A 16,390-nucleotide genomic window follows, 5' to 3' on the forward strand; every position below is an offset into this window, starting at 1 on the left:
CCAGACTAAGTTCATCGAGCTGCATCTCCAGTTCCCTAACCTGGTCCCCTAGGAGCTGCAGCTCGACGCACCTGGCACAGATGTGGCCGTCCGGGAGGCTGGGAATCGCCCGGGCACCCCACACCCGACACCCAGTACAGAACACTAGCCTCCCACACCCTGAAGGCCTGCATGATGGTGCAGAGTGTGTGTAAAATCCGAGGCGAGTTGACGGGAGTGTTGCAGGAATAAATGGGATAACAGTAGGACAATTTGTTCCTTTTCTGAAGGTGAGAGGCCGGTGGGACTAGGTGAGAGTAAGAGTTCGGCACGGACTAGAAGGGCCGAGATGGCCTGTTTCTGTGCTGTAATTGTTATATGGTTATATGGTTATAAATTGGATAACAGTAGGACAATTTGCTCTTTTTCTGAAGGTGATGTGTTCGGTGATGATGACAACACAGGAATAAAAAATTAACAGTACTTCACGGTGCACTCTATTGACAGTCTCAAATTATAACACGATCATCTCTAGAGACTCCTCAGCTTGTGAGGTGACCAGTGGTTCTAGAAATTCCCCTCTTCCTGTACCTGTGGATACCATGCACTCCTTCTCTCGAGACACGCAGGCACGAATGTAACCCCAGAACAGCAGCAGGCACAGCATGGTTAGTGTAAGGAGGTGGTCAATGGTCGGTATGGATTCTGTGGGCTGAATAGCCTGTTTGTGTGCTGTCTGACAGTGAGCCAATGAGACACATGTGTTCCCTTGGACTTTTACACTCACAGCTTCTTTTCTCCCCTTGGTGATTCTCCCGGAACTGACAGGCTTTCCAGGGCAGATTTTTATCATCTCGCAGTGATTATTTCCTTGCCATCTGTTCCTGTTCCCTCCAGTCCCTTGCTTCCCATTTGTTTTATGGATGGTCTCAAGAGGACATTGAGCATGAGAACCGGTGGGTTTCTACTGCGGTTGATCTCAGGAGTGTTTCCAGACAGGTATGAGGTTGCCACTGTAATGGCAATGTTCAGGGAAGGTTGTCAGAATAAACTGGGAAGGCTGGTCAGTTCGGTTTAGAGATAATAACCTTCTGTGGCTGACAAGTGAAGTCAGAGCCAAAGTAAAAATAAAAGAGCAGGCATTCAAGGAAGCCAGAGCTGGTGGGAAGATTGAGGATTAGGGAGCTTTTAAAAACTTGCAGAAGGAAACTAAGAAGGTCATTAGGAATGAAAAGATGAATTACGAAAAGAAGCTGGTGACTAATATCAAAGAAGATACTCAAAGCTTTTTAAAGTATATAAAGGGTAAAAGAGAGTCGAGGGTAGATATAGGACCAATACAAAATGACGTTGGAGATACTGTAATGAGAGATGCAGAGATGGCAGAGGAACTGAATGCGTATTTTGCATCAGTCTTCACAGTGGAAGACATCTGCAGTATACCAGACATTCAAGAGTGTCAGGGAAGTGAAGTAGATGCAGTGAAAATTACAACTGAGAAGGTGCTCGGGAAGCTTAATGGTCTGAGGGTGGATAAATCTCCTGGACCTGATGGAACGCACCCTTTGGTTCTGAAGGAAGTAGCTGGAGAGATTGTGGAGGCATTAACAATGATATTTCAAGAATCGATAAGATTCTGGCATTGTACTGGATGACCAGAAAATTGCAAATGTTACTCTGCTATTTAAGAAGGGTGGGGGGCAGCAGAAAGGAAACTATAGACCTGTTAGTCTGACACCAGTGGTTGGGAAGTTGTTGGAATCGATTGTTAGGGATGAGATTACAGCGTACCTGGAAGCACATGACAAGATAGGCCAAAGCCAGCATGGTTTCCTGAAAGGAAAATCCTGCCTGACTAACCTACTGCAATTCTTTGAGGAAATTACAAGCAGGGTAGACAAAGGAGATGCAATAGACGTGGAGTACTTGGATTTTCAGAAGTCCTTTGACAAGGTGTCGCACATGAGGCTGTTTAGCAAGGTAACAGCCCATGGAATTACAGGGAAGTTACTAGCATTGGGGGAGCATTGGCTGATCGGCAGAAAACAGAGTGGGATTAAAAGGATCCTATTCTGGCTGGCTGCCGGTTACCAGTGGAGCTCCACAGGGGCCAGTGTTAGGACCCGCTGCTTTTTACGATGTATGTCAAAGATTTGAACTATGGGATGAATGGATTTGTTGCTAAATTTGCTGATGATACAAAGATAGGTGGAGGAGTGGGTAGTGTTGAGGAAACAGAGAGCCTGCAGAAAGACTTAGGTAGTTTAGGGGAAAGGGCAAAGAAGTGACAAATGAAATACAATGTTGGAAAGTGTATGGTCATGCACCTTGGTAGAAGAAATAAATGGGCTGACTATTATTTAGATGGGGAGAGAATTCAAAATGCAGAGATGCAAAGGGACTTAGGAGTCCTTGTGCAGGATACCCTAAAGGTTAACCTCCAGGTTGAGTTGGTGGTGAAGAAGTTGAATGCAATGTTAGCATTCATTTCTAGAGGTATAAAATATAAGAGCAGGGATGTGCTGTTGAGGCTCTATAAGGCTCTCATGAGACCACACTTGGATTATTGTGTGCAGTTTTGGGGTCCTTATTTTAGAAAGGATATACTGACATTAGAGAGGGTTCAGAGAAGATTCACGAGAATGATTCCTGGAATGAAAGGGTTACCATATGAAGAATGTCTGGCAGCTCTTGGACTGTATTCCCTGGAGTTCGGGAGAATGGGGAGGTGGAAATCTCATAGAAACATTCCAAATGTTAAAAGGCCTGAAAAGATTAGATATGGCAAAGTTATTTGCCATGGTAGGGGAGTCTAGGACAAGAGGGCACGGCTTCAGGATTGAAGGAAGTCCATTTAGAACAGAGATGTGGAGAAATTACTTTAGTCAGAGTGTGGTAAATCTGTGGAATTTGTTGCCACGAGTGGCTGTGGAAGTCAAGTCATTGGGTGTATTTAAGGCAGAGATAGCCAGGGCATCAAAGGGTATGGGAAGGAGGCAGGGGAGTGGGGATGACTGGAAGAATTGGATCAGCCCATGATTGAATGGTGGAGCAGACTTGATGGGCCAAATGGCTTACCTCTGCTCCTATATCTTATGGCTCTATGTGGTCTGGAATGGTCCTGAGGCTAGGAAGCTGAGTTTGACCCTGACCTTGATCTCTACAGTCAAAGGGTCTGGGCATAAACGTGAGGCTGTGTTGGAGGAAGTAGGATGTCACAGCTCTGGATAAATGCATTCTCAGTACTGGCCCACTTCTGGAGAAATGGAGTGAGCCAAATGCTATTGTTGTGGGTAATTAATTCCGTCACTTTTCAAAACAATGAAGCTGAAAACCTCACTTTGGATGGGTTCCATGTGCTGGTGTTTTACACTGGGGAGAACAACGCAGGGTGACTGAAAGTCTGGTAGACATGAGCGTGAGTTCTGCAGTCCCCACTAAGACATGTGCAGCTTTGCTCAACTCTCAGTTAATCCAATTTACTTAAGAGTTCAGATCAAAATGGCTGTGCAAACTGATAGGGTGGATAAGAAGGAATATGATGTGTTGCCCTTCATTACTCGTTTCAAGAGCCATGAAGTAATGTTGCAACTCTACAAAACTCTGGTTAGACCACACTTGGAAATTATATTCAGTTCTGGTCACCTTTTTGATAGGAAGGATGTGGAAGCTTTAGAGAGGATGCAAATTCAGTAAGATTTAACAGGATGCTGGGATTAGGAAGTATGTCTCATGAGGATAGGTTGAGCAAGCTCAGGCTTTCCTCTCTAGAGCACAGAGGTGACTTGATAGAGGGTACAATACGGTAGGGGGCATGGATTGAATGGAAACTCACTGCTCGTTGTGTTGATGCCATATAGAACAGCAATGAAGGTCCTCCACCTCTGGCAGTGTTCAGGGCTTCCTTCATCATGTCAATAGCTTCATCTCGGTTTTCACTACTGTTGGTCACACGTGTCCCAGGTGGAGACTAAGGAATACCGTCGCACTCAGGTGTAGAAGGATTTTTCTATGCTCCTTCCATAAAACCTTTGTTTTACCATTTGGGGTTGTTATCCCTGAGCTGAACCCCTTGAACCTAGAGCAGCAATGAACCACACTGACCCTTTGTCCTGTTTGGCATGGGTGACCCTACCAAGAGCCAAAGCATAAAGCCCTGACTCCAGCAGACATCGCTCTCCGGGTCAGTGAGGCACCAAAGCCTACAAACCTTTGTGGCCCTCTTGGAGGATTGCGTGGATAGCTAGAGACTTATTCCCAGGGCAGAAATGGCTAATTCAGGAGGGTATAACTTCCAGGTGACTGGAGAAAAGTATAAGAGGATTATCAGAGGTCAGTTTCTGCACATAGAGAGTGATAGCTGTGCAGAACACGCTGCTAGTTTTTGTTTGTGGCAGTAGCTCAGTACAAGACATAAAAATCACTCTGAGTTACTATAAATAAATAAATAGTGCGGAAGAGAAACAGCATTCATGGGTTCATGGGCCAGATCAAAAATCTGATAGAGACGCAGACTCATAGAAAATTACAGCACAGAAGCAGGTTCTTTGGCTCATCTAGTCTTGTGCTGAACAAATTTAAACCGCCCAGTCCCATTAATCTGCAGCCTGACCATAGCCCTCCACACCCCTGCCATCCACCTACCCATCCAAACTTCTCTTAGGCATTGAAATCGAGCTTGTGTGCACCACTTGTACTGGCAGCTCATTCCACACCCTCGCGACCCTCTGAGTGAAGAAGTTTCCTCTCATGTTCCCCTTGAACTTTTCACCTTTCATCCTTAACCCATGACCTTCAGTTGTAGCCCCCACTTATCCTCAGTGGAAAAACACCCTGCTTTTTTACCCTTTCTATACCCCTCATAATTCTGTATACAGCTCTATCAAATCTTCCCCTAATCTTCCGTGTTCCAAGTGATAAAGCCCTAACCTATTCGATCTTTCCTTATAACTCAGGTCGTCTGGTCCCGGCAACATTCTTGATAGCGGAGGGGCAAAGCTGTTCCTAAAGCTGTGAATGTGGGTCTTCAGACTCCTGTACCACCTGTACTTAATGAGTGACAGCATGTCCCAGGTGGTGAGGGCTCTTACTGATGGATGCCAGCTTCCTGAGGCACTGGTTCTGTGGATGTCCTCGATGGTGGGGTGGAGCTGTGCCTGTGATGGAACTGCCTGAGTCTACAACCCTTCACAGCCTCTTTCAATCCTGCACATTGGTGTCTCCACACCAGAGAGTGATGCCACCAGCCAGATGTTCTCCACAATACATCTGTAGAAACTGGCTAGAGTATGAGATGTCATGCTAAACCTCCTCAAACTCCTGATGAAGCAGAACCAATTCTTCATGATTGACTTAATATGTTGGGCCCAGGATAGATCCTCCGAAATGCTGAAACCCAGGAAGCTACCGACCCTTCAGTGTATGTTCTCCCGACATCCAGTCCGTAATCAGCTCCTTGGTCTTGCTGACATTAAGTGCAAAGTTATCGTTAAAATGCCACTCAACCGGCTGACCTACCTCAGCCCTGTACACCTCCTCGTCACCATCCGAGATTCCACCAACAGTGATGTCATTTACTTGTTAATTGCTTGCAGTATCTCTCTGTGTTTCATTCCAAGAATGCCCAGATCCCTCTCTACTGCTGTGCCTGCATTTAAACCACATCCTTCCTCCATTCGGCACGAACCACCTCACACTTCCCTACCTATACTCCGCCGGCCACTTTTTCCATGCACTTCACCTGCGTAGTTCCCTTTGCCAACTTTTATTGCATCCTCTTCCCAACTTACTTTCTAACCTATCTGAATAATTGTCAGCAAGTTCATCTCCAATCCACTCGGCACCCCTCATCCGAGTCATTACCATAGGCTGAGGCCTCAGCACCAATCCCATCTACCTACAACTTTCTGACCTGTAAAGTACCCTTTTATCCTGCCTCTGTTTTCTGTGTCTGCCACAGGCTGCTCCGTGCCAATATCTTATGCCCATTCCTTCTCTTGGGACCTTGGTAAAGGGTAAGTTGGTTTATTATCGTCACATGACCCGAAGTACAGTGAACAGCTTTGTTTTGAGTACCGTTCGCGTAGATCGTGTAAGCTGAGATAGTGCAAGGGAAAGGGCAACAAGAGAACGCAGAAGATAATTTATAGCTGCAGAGAAAGGGCAGTGCAGATCGGCAATAAGGTGCAAGGTCACAGCAAGGTAGATTGTGAGGTCAAGAGTTCATCTAAGGGACCATTCTTGTACACGGGGGGTAGAAGCTGTCTCTGAGCTTGGTGGTACGAGCTTTCAGGCATTTGTATCTTCTGCCCGATGGGTGGAGCGGATGAAAAAGAGAGCGTGACTCAGGTGGTTGGGATCTTTGGTTACGTCAGCTGCCTTACGATTGGATACCACAGGGTCTATTACGAGACGCTTAGAAAAGTGGAGGGCTATGCGGTAGGGTAATTTTAGGCAGTTTCTAGAGCGGGGTACATGGCCAGCACATGGTAATAGGCTGTAGATTTTTCGGATTTACCTTGTATGCAACTTAAATTTTGTTCAGGGGAGTGTTGGTTGGAGTTGATGTTGAAAGGGTTTAGAATCAGATTCAGAATCAGGTTTGCTAACACTAGCCCCTTTGCTGTGAAATTTGTTATTTTGTGGTGGCAGTCCAACAAGTCTCAAACACAAATAAATGAAGAAACAGTGCAAAAAGAGGAATTGGGAAGTAGTTTTCGTGGGGTCATGGACTGTACAGAAACCTACTGGTAAAGGGGAAGAAGCTGTTCTGAAAACACCGAGTGTGTGTCTTCAGCGCAAAGTGGGCATGTCCTTGATGCTGAGGGTCCTCAATGATGGGTACCATCTTCTTGAGGAGCTGCCTTTTGATGTAGCTGTAGGTGTGTAGCCTAGTTGGGGCAGGATTAGGCTGGCTTCCTTTCTTTAGTGATCTGTTGGGTATTTATTCCAAGCTGAATGGTTTCACAGTTACTGCATCAGTATCAGGCCATGGGGGAGAGAATTATTGGGTTTGTTATTGATGCTGGAGAATTGGAAGGAGAAGCAGGAAGGCAGGAGATAACAGCGTGCAAGGATGCATGCCAACATTCTGTGATTAGCGGTATCTGTATCTCCCACAGACTTCCACTGCCTGATACAAGGTCTCAGCCTTGACAGACAAAGATATGAGGAGCAGAAAGAATCTCTCCAATAATCAGCTCAGTTAATTTTTACTAAGTAACATAATTCTGCTGGATATGGCCTCAGTTTTTGTTTTTCATTTTCTGCAGCTGCTCCTTTCAATTGCTCTTTCCCAACCTGTAGATGGCAGGTTTTTGTTTGGATTTACAGCCTCACTGAACACCTCCTCAAACCCCCTCTGTTCTTCATAACCCCAATCAGACCCCATAAATCCCACTGCACTGGAGTTAGCTGGTTGCTCCTGTGCCCACATGGGCTTCCCCAGCCCTGGAGGCTCCGGTATTCTCCCACATCCCAAAGGTGTGCAGCTATCGTGGGGGAAAAGAGTAACCCAGGCAAGAGTGTTACTCGCTGGAGGGTGAGATTATGCAAGGGTTTAGCCCCAGATGACCGAGAGTGACGTTAAAGGCCGTACATAGAACGTAGAACTTCATAGCACAGTATAGGCCTTTCAACTCACGACAATATGCTGACTTTTTAACCTACTCTGTGATCAATCTACCCTTTCCGTCTGACATAACCCTCCATTTTTCTACCAACCATGTGTCTATCTAATAGTTCCTTAAAAGTTTTCAATGTATCTGCCTTGAAAACCACTCCTGGCAGGGCACTCCACACACCCACGACTCTTTATGTAAAGAACTTTCCTCTGACATTCTAAACATTTCTCCAAACACCATAAAATTATATGTCCCCTCATATTAGCTATTCCTGCCCTGGGAGTACAGTATCAGGCTAACTACTTGATCTATGCCTCATCATCTTGTACCTTGATCAAGTCACCCCTCAGTCTCCTTCTCTCCAAAGAGAGAAGTCCTTTTCTCATAAGACAATCTACTGATAGGCACAATCAATGAGAACCTCATGACGTCGTTAGGCACGGGAAGAATGTGGCAAGCCCAATTTTTATGTTGCACAGATCATTCATTGCTTGGGACCGTCAGCCTTTTCATCCAGCCATCAAATAGCGATCTGCTCCAATGCAACCCTTGTGGGTCGACACATCGTTCAGCTTTGATGGGTGAGATCTCAACTTTCATTGCAACTCAGGCAAAAGCAATGCTCGCTTCCTCCTGTGGTTTTGTGGACCAATATTTCATAGGGCCTGCAGTGATCTCAAAGCATCTTAGCAATTTGACGATTCTGGAGATGGCTGAGCACTTGCTCTGGGAACTGGTAGCAACTCAGTGCCTGGAAAACTTTGGCACTCGGACTGTGTGGCAACACTTGGAAGCTGCCCCCCCAGCTGGCTGTTAAAGCAAACAGCGTAGTTCAAAAGGACACATGACAACTGAAACTTGATTCTCGAAAAACTTGAATCTTGGACTGTGCTTGTACGTAGATAATGATACTGTGTATCTGTGATTGCAATGCCCACCAAGCAATATCGAAATGCTCCCACGATAAAATTGCACAGCAAACAACCACTGAATCACAACAAGTTAGTAATTTTCTTCATAAAAGTTTATTGTAATAAATAAGTTTATTATCAGAGTGAGGTACTCATTTTGTAATTAAATGAAACTGGTTAGAAGCTGATTAGATTGTACTTCTACTACATACAATATGGGTAATTAACTCTGGTTGCAAGAAGGCATTGCATTATTCAAAATTAAACTCCTTGACAACTACATGGTGTTTGGACAAACTTCTCCCTAATTCTGTTATGATCAATGTGCCCTGTGCCAAAGGTATTCACAGCACACAGTGGCAGGCATGCATCTCATGCAGATGCCATCTGTGAGACAAAATGCGTAACCCCATGGTGACATGCAGATTCTATGTACGATTAGTGTGGTGATGTACTACACCAGGTTCACACTCCCTACGTTCCAGCCCAGCTTAACGTAAGGTCCTCTGAGGGAGCCAAGCTCAGTAGACTTGGAAGAATGAGGCTTGCATGGCAATACCTGGCTTACTAATTGTTATTAATCAGCAATCAATAATGATATAATAATATGCTTTTAATAAAAAAGAACAAACTGAGAAGTCACTGAAGGTAAATTTCTCATGGGTTTTAGGGTCCTGCCCAATGCCATGTCTGGGCGATGGGATTGGTTAAGCATGCAGTGACATCATTGTGATAAACAATGAATCATTTCCATTCAGTGAGTAATTGATCTTAATTTTACCCCTTCAGGGTGACAGTGGAAGGCTGGGTGTGTGTGTGGGGGGGAGGGTGGGGTGATGGTGTGCCAGAGTCTGTCAGTCTGGAGCACTTGTCATTCTCTGGAGCAACGCCCCAGATCAGGGCAGAATGAGCAACCAGTGGGACAAAGGACGAGCCAGAGGGTCACATCCTGTGCGGTTGCTTTCGGCAATGCAGGTGGCAGGTTTGGGTGGGTGGGGGACAAGGAGAGGGGCCGGGTATCCTGTGAAAGTGCCTTTGCAAAGTTTTGCCTCCAGAACTCGCCTGCCACATCTATCACAGCTATGAAACAACATTGAATGGCAAAGTGTGAGAGATTGAACCTAATCACTAACCTGCTGCTAGAAATTAATTAACAGTTAAAGCTATTGATTGCCCATCCAGGCTGAATGCAATTTCCTGTAGTTTTGTGTAATTGGACTATATCAGATAAGTCAGGTTTATTCAGTGATGAAATGCCTTTATCAGTGTCCTTGTCCTGGACTCATCAGCTTACATGGAGTTCTGCACCAAGCCCTCCATCAGTGAGCAGCTAGGCACCAGTAAAGCCACAAGACACACAATGCAAGGTGTTATCCTGAGGTGAGCGAAATGCTTCTCTGCACAACCAGTAATGAGCTGTTTTTAATCTTCTCATGCAATACACGCAAAATGCTGGCAGAACTCAGCAGGTCAGGCAGCATCTACAGAGGAGGGGAATGAGCAGCTGACGTTTTGGGCTAAGACCCTTCATCTTCTCATTTGTCTCTTGCACGGGTGTGAAGACGGCGGGAAGGTCTGGCTCCTTGTGATTCGTCTCTGTTCCAGGTCGAAAGGACAGTGGGAGAGTAAAATAAGGGATGCGGACACACTGAGAAATGTTATAGATGGTACAGGTCAAGGGAGGTGGACAAAACCATTCAGCCCACTCTTCAAAGCTGAGATATGCGAAGGCAGGGGTTGGAACATTAACCTGTAAAAGGTTTTAAAGACTGTTTATTTATGCAGAAAGACCAACTATCAGGTGGTGAGAGGGTACCAATGCGTCCCTCTGCTGATATGGAGATTCCATACAATTTTGGGGATCTGCATTGGATACTAAATCTGAAAAACAAATGAGCTGGAATTTCCATGTCAGAAAGCCTGGTTTTCCTGCCCGACTTCACTTTGTTTCCTTCGATTCCTTCAGGGACGTTGGAAGCCTTGGGAAGCAGGTGCTCAGTGTTCAGCCGAGCTCACCTTCCTTTCTAACTGTCAGCTGACCGCTGCTGCTTTCAGGTTTGTCTGTCTTGTCAGAACAGATGAAAGAGAACAGTGAGATGAAGCTGTCAAACCCAGCCCATTCCAGCTGGCATATGCTGTCCTGGACACAGTGGTGTGCCAGACTAAGCAAGATGTCTGCATGGTAATCCAGAAAGGCAGCTTTGCCCCAACAGGCACGTGACTACATGTGGTCCTAACCAGATGCCTGATGGGCAAGGCTCACTGCTGAGATTTCAGGCCCTTTTACTCTCAGAAATCACCCCCTATCAGTTTCTGGCACCCTGGCATTGAAGTTAACAAATAACTGGTAAACGACAGGTCGTCAGACGTGACACCCAGGATGGAGAACAGTGTGTTGTGACAGGGAAACAGTCCAACGCTAATGGTGTGCTGTTAGCTGGTCAGTTAGGACCATCGGAATGCTAAGCCAACTGCTTCCTCCGGTATAAAAGGCAAATGCCTTTCAGACAATTGGATCTGGCCAAACATGCCCTTAACTATCAGTGCTAGAGCAAGTGGAAACATTGGAAGGCAATGAAGAAATAAATTACTAGTTACATATTAAAGTCAGATTGTAACAGCATTGCTGATTTGAGTCTGACCTTGTTAGAGATTGGAGCCGATGCTTTGCCATGCCAAGTTAGATAAAGCTGGACAGCTCTTTCACATCAGCAGCTCCAACTGTCAACCAACCTGTAATAAGACTGTGCCAGTGATTATTTGTTGCAAGCTATTGTTTTAAAGCAACAATCTCACAAAAAAAAACATTATTCAAAGCATCTGTCCTGAATAAACTGCAGGGGGATTTTTAGCCCCGCGCCTGATGCCTGATGAGTTGGACGTATCGACAAGGAATGAATGCGTCAATGTAATTAGCCCAACCTGAGGCTGGAATTATCTCCAAAAGCTATCTGCCAACCCGTTGCTGCCAACAACAAGAGTCAATGTCACTTATTGAACACCTATAGGCATTTCCACTTTGCTCTTACTCTCAAATTCCAATTTTAAACCCCAGTTCCTCGTTCGTACTGCACATCACCGTGCACTGTGGCAGGTTCTAAGTTATGCCTTGAGGCCGGCGAGGGCTGTGTCAGAAATCATGGTCAGTGATTGGTAGCTGACGTTCTGGAAGCTGGTTGAAGAGAACCTTTGGGCAGTTTACTACAGGGAGGATGGATAGATCAGGGAGGGCCTGATAGAACAGCTTCAGTAGATGGAAGATAATAGTAAGACGTTACGATTATGACATAGAAGCAGCCTTAGGCCATTCGACCACCAGGTATGCTCCGCCATTCCATCATGGCTGATTTATTATCCCTCTCGAGCCCATTCTCCTGCCTTCTCCCTGTAACCTTTGACACCATTAATCATTAAGAACCTGACAACCTCCGCTTTAAATATACAGTTGACGATAAGGCGACGGGTCTCTTTTCTGCAGAGTAATGGAGTCTGGAAGAGCAGTAACACCTCTGTCAACATGCCAGCACACTCAGTGTCAAACAAATATCACCGTGATGCTCCCACATGCAACACAACATCCATGTATCACCACTATCATTGAATTAAGAACGTACCCTCAGCAACAATATGATCCAACCAACCGCGTAATGGGTGTAATCATGTTGTACTTCGCCAGTGACACCTGATTTATGGATGGTACCAAGTCAAAGCTGAGGCAGTTCCTGTTGAGAGGACACTGTTTGTCAGTTTCCAATGCTTCCAGTGGGGGTTATGTCTCTTGTAATCAAATACATTTGAGATTGCTTCTTACCCAGGTTGAGTGCACTGTCCTGGTTGACAAGGAGCCACCCTTTGTGTCCTACTCTGGACACTTTACTGCGGGGAGAATGGGAGGACCAGGAAAGGTTTGATTGCTCACTGAGTTATTACGTCCATCCGGGAGGGGAAAGGACACATTGATCACATCATTCATGGCTTGGCACCATCCAGAAATCAGGTCTGGCCCAAAGGTAAAATACCGCAGATGCAGGAAATCTTAACCCAAGCAGCATGGTAATGGTGTGAACACATACAAAATGCTGGAGGAACTCAGCAGGTCAGGCAGCATCCATGGAGGAAGATAAGCAACTGATGTTTTGGGCCGAGGCTCTTCATCAGGGCCACCAGCATCCCCATCTGGTGCCCGACTGATGATGGTGGAGATTCCTAGTGATGAATACTGTTACATCGTAAGTGGTGACATAGTCCGGAATTTAACCCATGATTACATCTGTCACCTGATCGGCGATGTCTTATTGTTGCTGAGGGCACACTCTCATTTTCTGGTATACCTTTGTATCAGGCAGCGAACGAGGGAGGACGTCTGGCGTCCTGACTCGGGGCTGAGCGTAGCCAAGTGCCACAAACCCGACGCCGATGAGTCTGGTTTGCCTTCTTGGCCGGTCAGGGGGAGAGTTGCCAAGTCACTTGCACCCGAGATGTAAGCTGTACCAGCGGGGCGTTGTCGTTGTGCGTGCTGTGACTCGGGGGAGCCAGAGTGTCATGTCGGCTGTGGCCTGCCTGCGCTTGCCACTCTCCTACTGGGCAACCTCTGAATCAGGCCTCCTCCAGTGCAGGTGGTAAGAGTGCACCACGTGGCAGGGGTTGAATGCAGCCTCCCTCTCAAGCCACACCCTCAGGTACACCTGGCTGTCAGAACTTACAAGTATTCGCGATGTCTCGTGCATTCCAAAATATTAAAAAAAAAATTTGAACATTTCAAAAATTATAAAATAAATAATAAAATTAACAAAAACATTACAGAATACTTGGAAACATCTAAGTTAATTAATTCAGAACCGGAAGCTGAGCTCTCTGTTTCTCCCAATCGCACTGAGTGGTGGAACTTCGTGTCCTTGGGCCAAGTTCCCGGCCGGGCTGCTGGGGATCTACAGGAAGCTGGTGCTCAGCCAGAGTTGGAGTGGGAAGTACCTGGCGAGCTCTTGTCAGGAAGATTGGGATTTCCGCGCCAGCACCTGGATATTCCTTCAACCGTTGGAAAAAATTGCTGACGGTTCCAATATTTCTCAGGACAACCTGTGCACTGCATGTTGCTATCATGTTCTGTCACCTTTTTCTTGGTTCCCCATCACTATTCCTTCATTGTCACTGCATCAAAAGCCTGGGACTCTGCACCTAATAATAATACGTTGACTTTAACATTTTTACCATTTGGAGATGGAGCAACAAACAATCTGCTGGAGGACTTCAGCAGGCTGAGCAGCCTCTGCGGTGGGGCAGGAATGGTTGAAACCCTGCATCAGGACCCGGAACGTCGTCAGTTCCTCCCCCCCACTACCCTCCACAGACGCTGAGTTCCTCCAGCAGGTTGTATGCTGCTCCAAGTTCCAGCAACAATGCAAGGTGGTGCCCCACTGGAGAGTCACCAGAGGGAAGCGAGCAGTGTTAAGCCACATCTGAAGCAATTGAGGAACGCAAATAAGTGAGAAGCAGCTCAAAGGAGGAACAAGGATAAAGGAGGCAGTGGGGATCCCAAAGTTCACCAATTTGCCTGTTGAAGGCATGGCTGAGGGCGGATCCTTCCCAGCGAGTCACCTCTGGGAGGTGGGCGTTACTGCTGGGACCATTCTAATTTGTCTTTCTGGAAGGAATAATGGGCAGCCTGCTTGAATTGCTTTAGATGCAGGTACTTCATGCTGCTATCAGCTTATGAGCGCCAGGGTTTAAACTTGAGTTACAATGAAGGAATGGTGAAACCCAAGTCCAGTTGCAATGAAAGGTACTGACTTGGAGGAGAGTTTGTTGTGATGGCGTTGCCACGCAAATACTTTATTTGTCCTTTTCGGTTCTAAATGGCTCAGTGTCAGGCGTTACTGCTGAAGAAGCCTCGGTGAGTTGGTGCAATGCATCTTACAAATGGTGTGGACTGCAGCCACCACGTCTCATGCATGAAGGGAGTCAATCAGCTGAGTTGTTTTACCTGGGAGGCTGTCCATGTCTACGTTAGACCTACATTCACTTGGCATGTGGAGATAATTCCATCACACTCTTGGTCTGCATCTCGTAGACTGAGATAAGAAGCAGAATATGAAGCCACCGAGCTCTCGCTGAAGCCTCAGTATTTGCGTGAGCGCACCCGTTCAGATTCCGGTGAATGGCGCCTCCAAAATGCAGCTGACAGTAATGTTGCAGTGGGTGGTTAGACTTCTCGCTGTTAGGGATGATCTCATTTGGTACTTGGGCTGCAGGCGTTAACTCACATATCACTGCCCTGGCCGGAGCATCGAGGATGTTCTTACACACAGGAGTGGGTGGCTTTGTTCTCCAGGTGGTGCAGATTGAACATGCTGAAAATCACCACCATGGGCCTTATGAAGCTCAGGAAAGAAGCTGCAGGTTGGGTCTAGGATACTTCCCTGAAAAGCCCCTGCTCTGCTGCCCTGAGGATGGGGTAACTCTCTTCCATGAAGCACTCAAATGCTTCCTTGAGTTCATTATGAGTTCAGCCATTTCACCCAGATCCCAATGACTTGCTTACTGGGGATCCTTGGTGCCACGCTACAGTTCTGATGTCCACTGCGGTCACTCTCTCCACACCAACAGTATCCACTCCTTTTGTGCATCTCAGGATCAGGGCCCTGTTGAAATCCGGAGGTGACTGACCCTGACAGAAGCTCAATCAACCACTGAGAAACGGGTCAGTGCTTCTTGATAGGTGGCTCATTGCCACTCCTCGTTATGTTAGAGATGCCTGAGGGTAGACAGGTGGAGAATGGGTTTGTTCAGGTTGTTACAATAGAAAATGACATGATCATAATGACCAAAGATCTCCCCCTCGGCCATAACTACCCATGGTACAGTAACAGGATGGGCCAGGACATTCCTGGGAGCTCTCAGCTTCGAGGAACGGTGACCGCGTTGGTGAGATCTGACATCCTGATGTTGCCCGTGATTTTTTCCCTATTCCATGCACTCAACTTTTCTCAGCGTTATCGGTAATGGATAGGTGCTATGCTGTAATGTTCTTATTCTCTGAAAGAAGTAGTTTAAGGACTATCTTCAGGTGATGGTGGAGAGCTTAACAGGAGTCAGAGATGGAGAATAGGAGTTAATGCTTCCCCCTCCTTGTCTCTAGAGTCACAGGTTGGGCATTCACTGCCATCCAGTGTCAGTGATTTGCACGGAGCCTCCCCCTGCTAATGATTGTTTAATTGTCCACAACCAATCACTCATGGATAGAGGAGCTTTGAACGACTCCATTGCCCGTGGGATCACTCAGCTTTATCTACAGACGCTACCCTCACTTGCTGGTTCGTGTTCCGTCTTCACCAGGGTTGCATATCGTTTACAGGTTATATTTGGTGCTGCTCTAGTCCATACGCCTCCCTAAAGCTCTGGTATAATGGTAATGGAATTCTGCAACCACCTCCACCCTTGCCACTTGCTTCTTGAGCTGAGTTTTGAGCAAGTGGCCACCGCTGGTCTGAAGCAGACCGCGAGCAGGCATCACGTTCTACCTGGAGGCCTGGTCCGTTAACCTGAGGAGAGAGCAGCAAAGTTCTGCTGCCTTCTCTGCCCGTGATGGACTTCTGGAATGGTGAATCCCACACAACGGACCTCCCTTTGATAGCACTTGGTCAGCAAGTTTATGGCTGACAGCCCTCGGGGTGTAGTGCAATATGGAGGGAGGGGTCTGCCCTTCTCAGTGGATTAGCTGGACAGTCCATGTCCCAAGGCACAACTTGAAGGGCAGTAGGTTCTCCTAGTGTCTGGACTGCAGCTGACCACATGGCAAAATGGACCAACACCTTATTGCTGTGTGAAGTTTTTTGCTGAGTTCAAAATGGCTGTCATACTTGTCCACATGACAGTCAGTAT

Source organism: Mobula birostris, chromosome 30, assembly GCF_030028105.1.
Source record: "Mobula birostris isolate sMobBir1 chromosome 30, sMobBir1.hap1, whole genome shotgun sequence".
NCBI lineage: Eukaryota > Metazoa > Chordata > Chondrichthyes > Myliobatiformes > Myliobatidae > Mobula > Mobula birostris.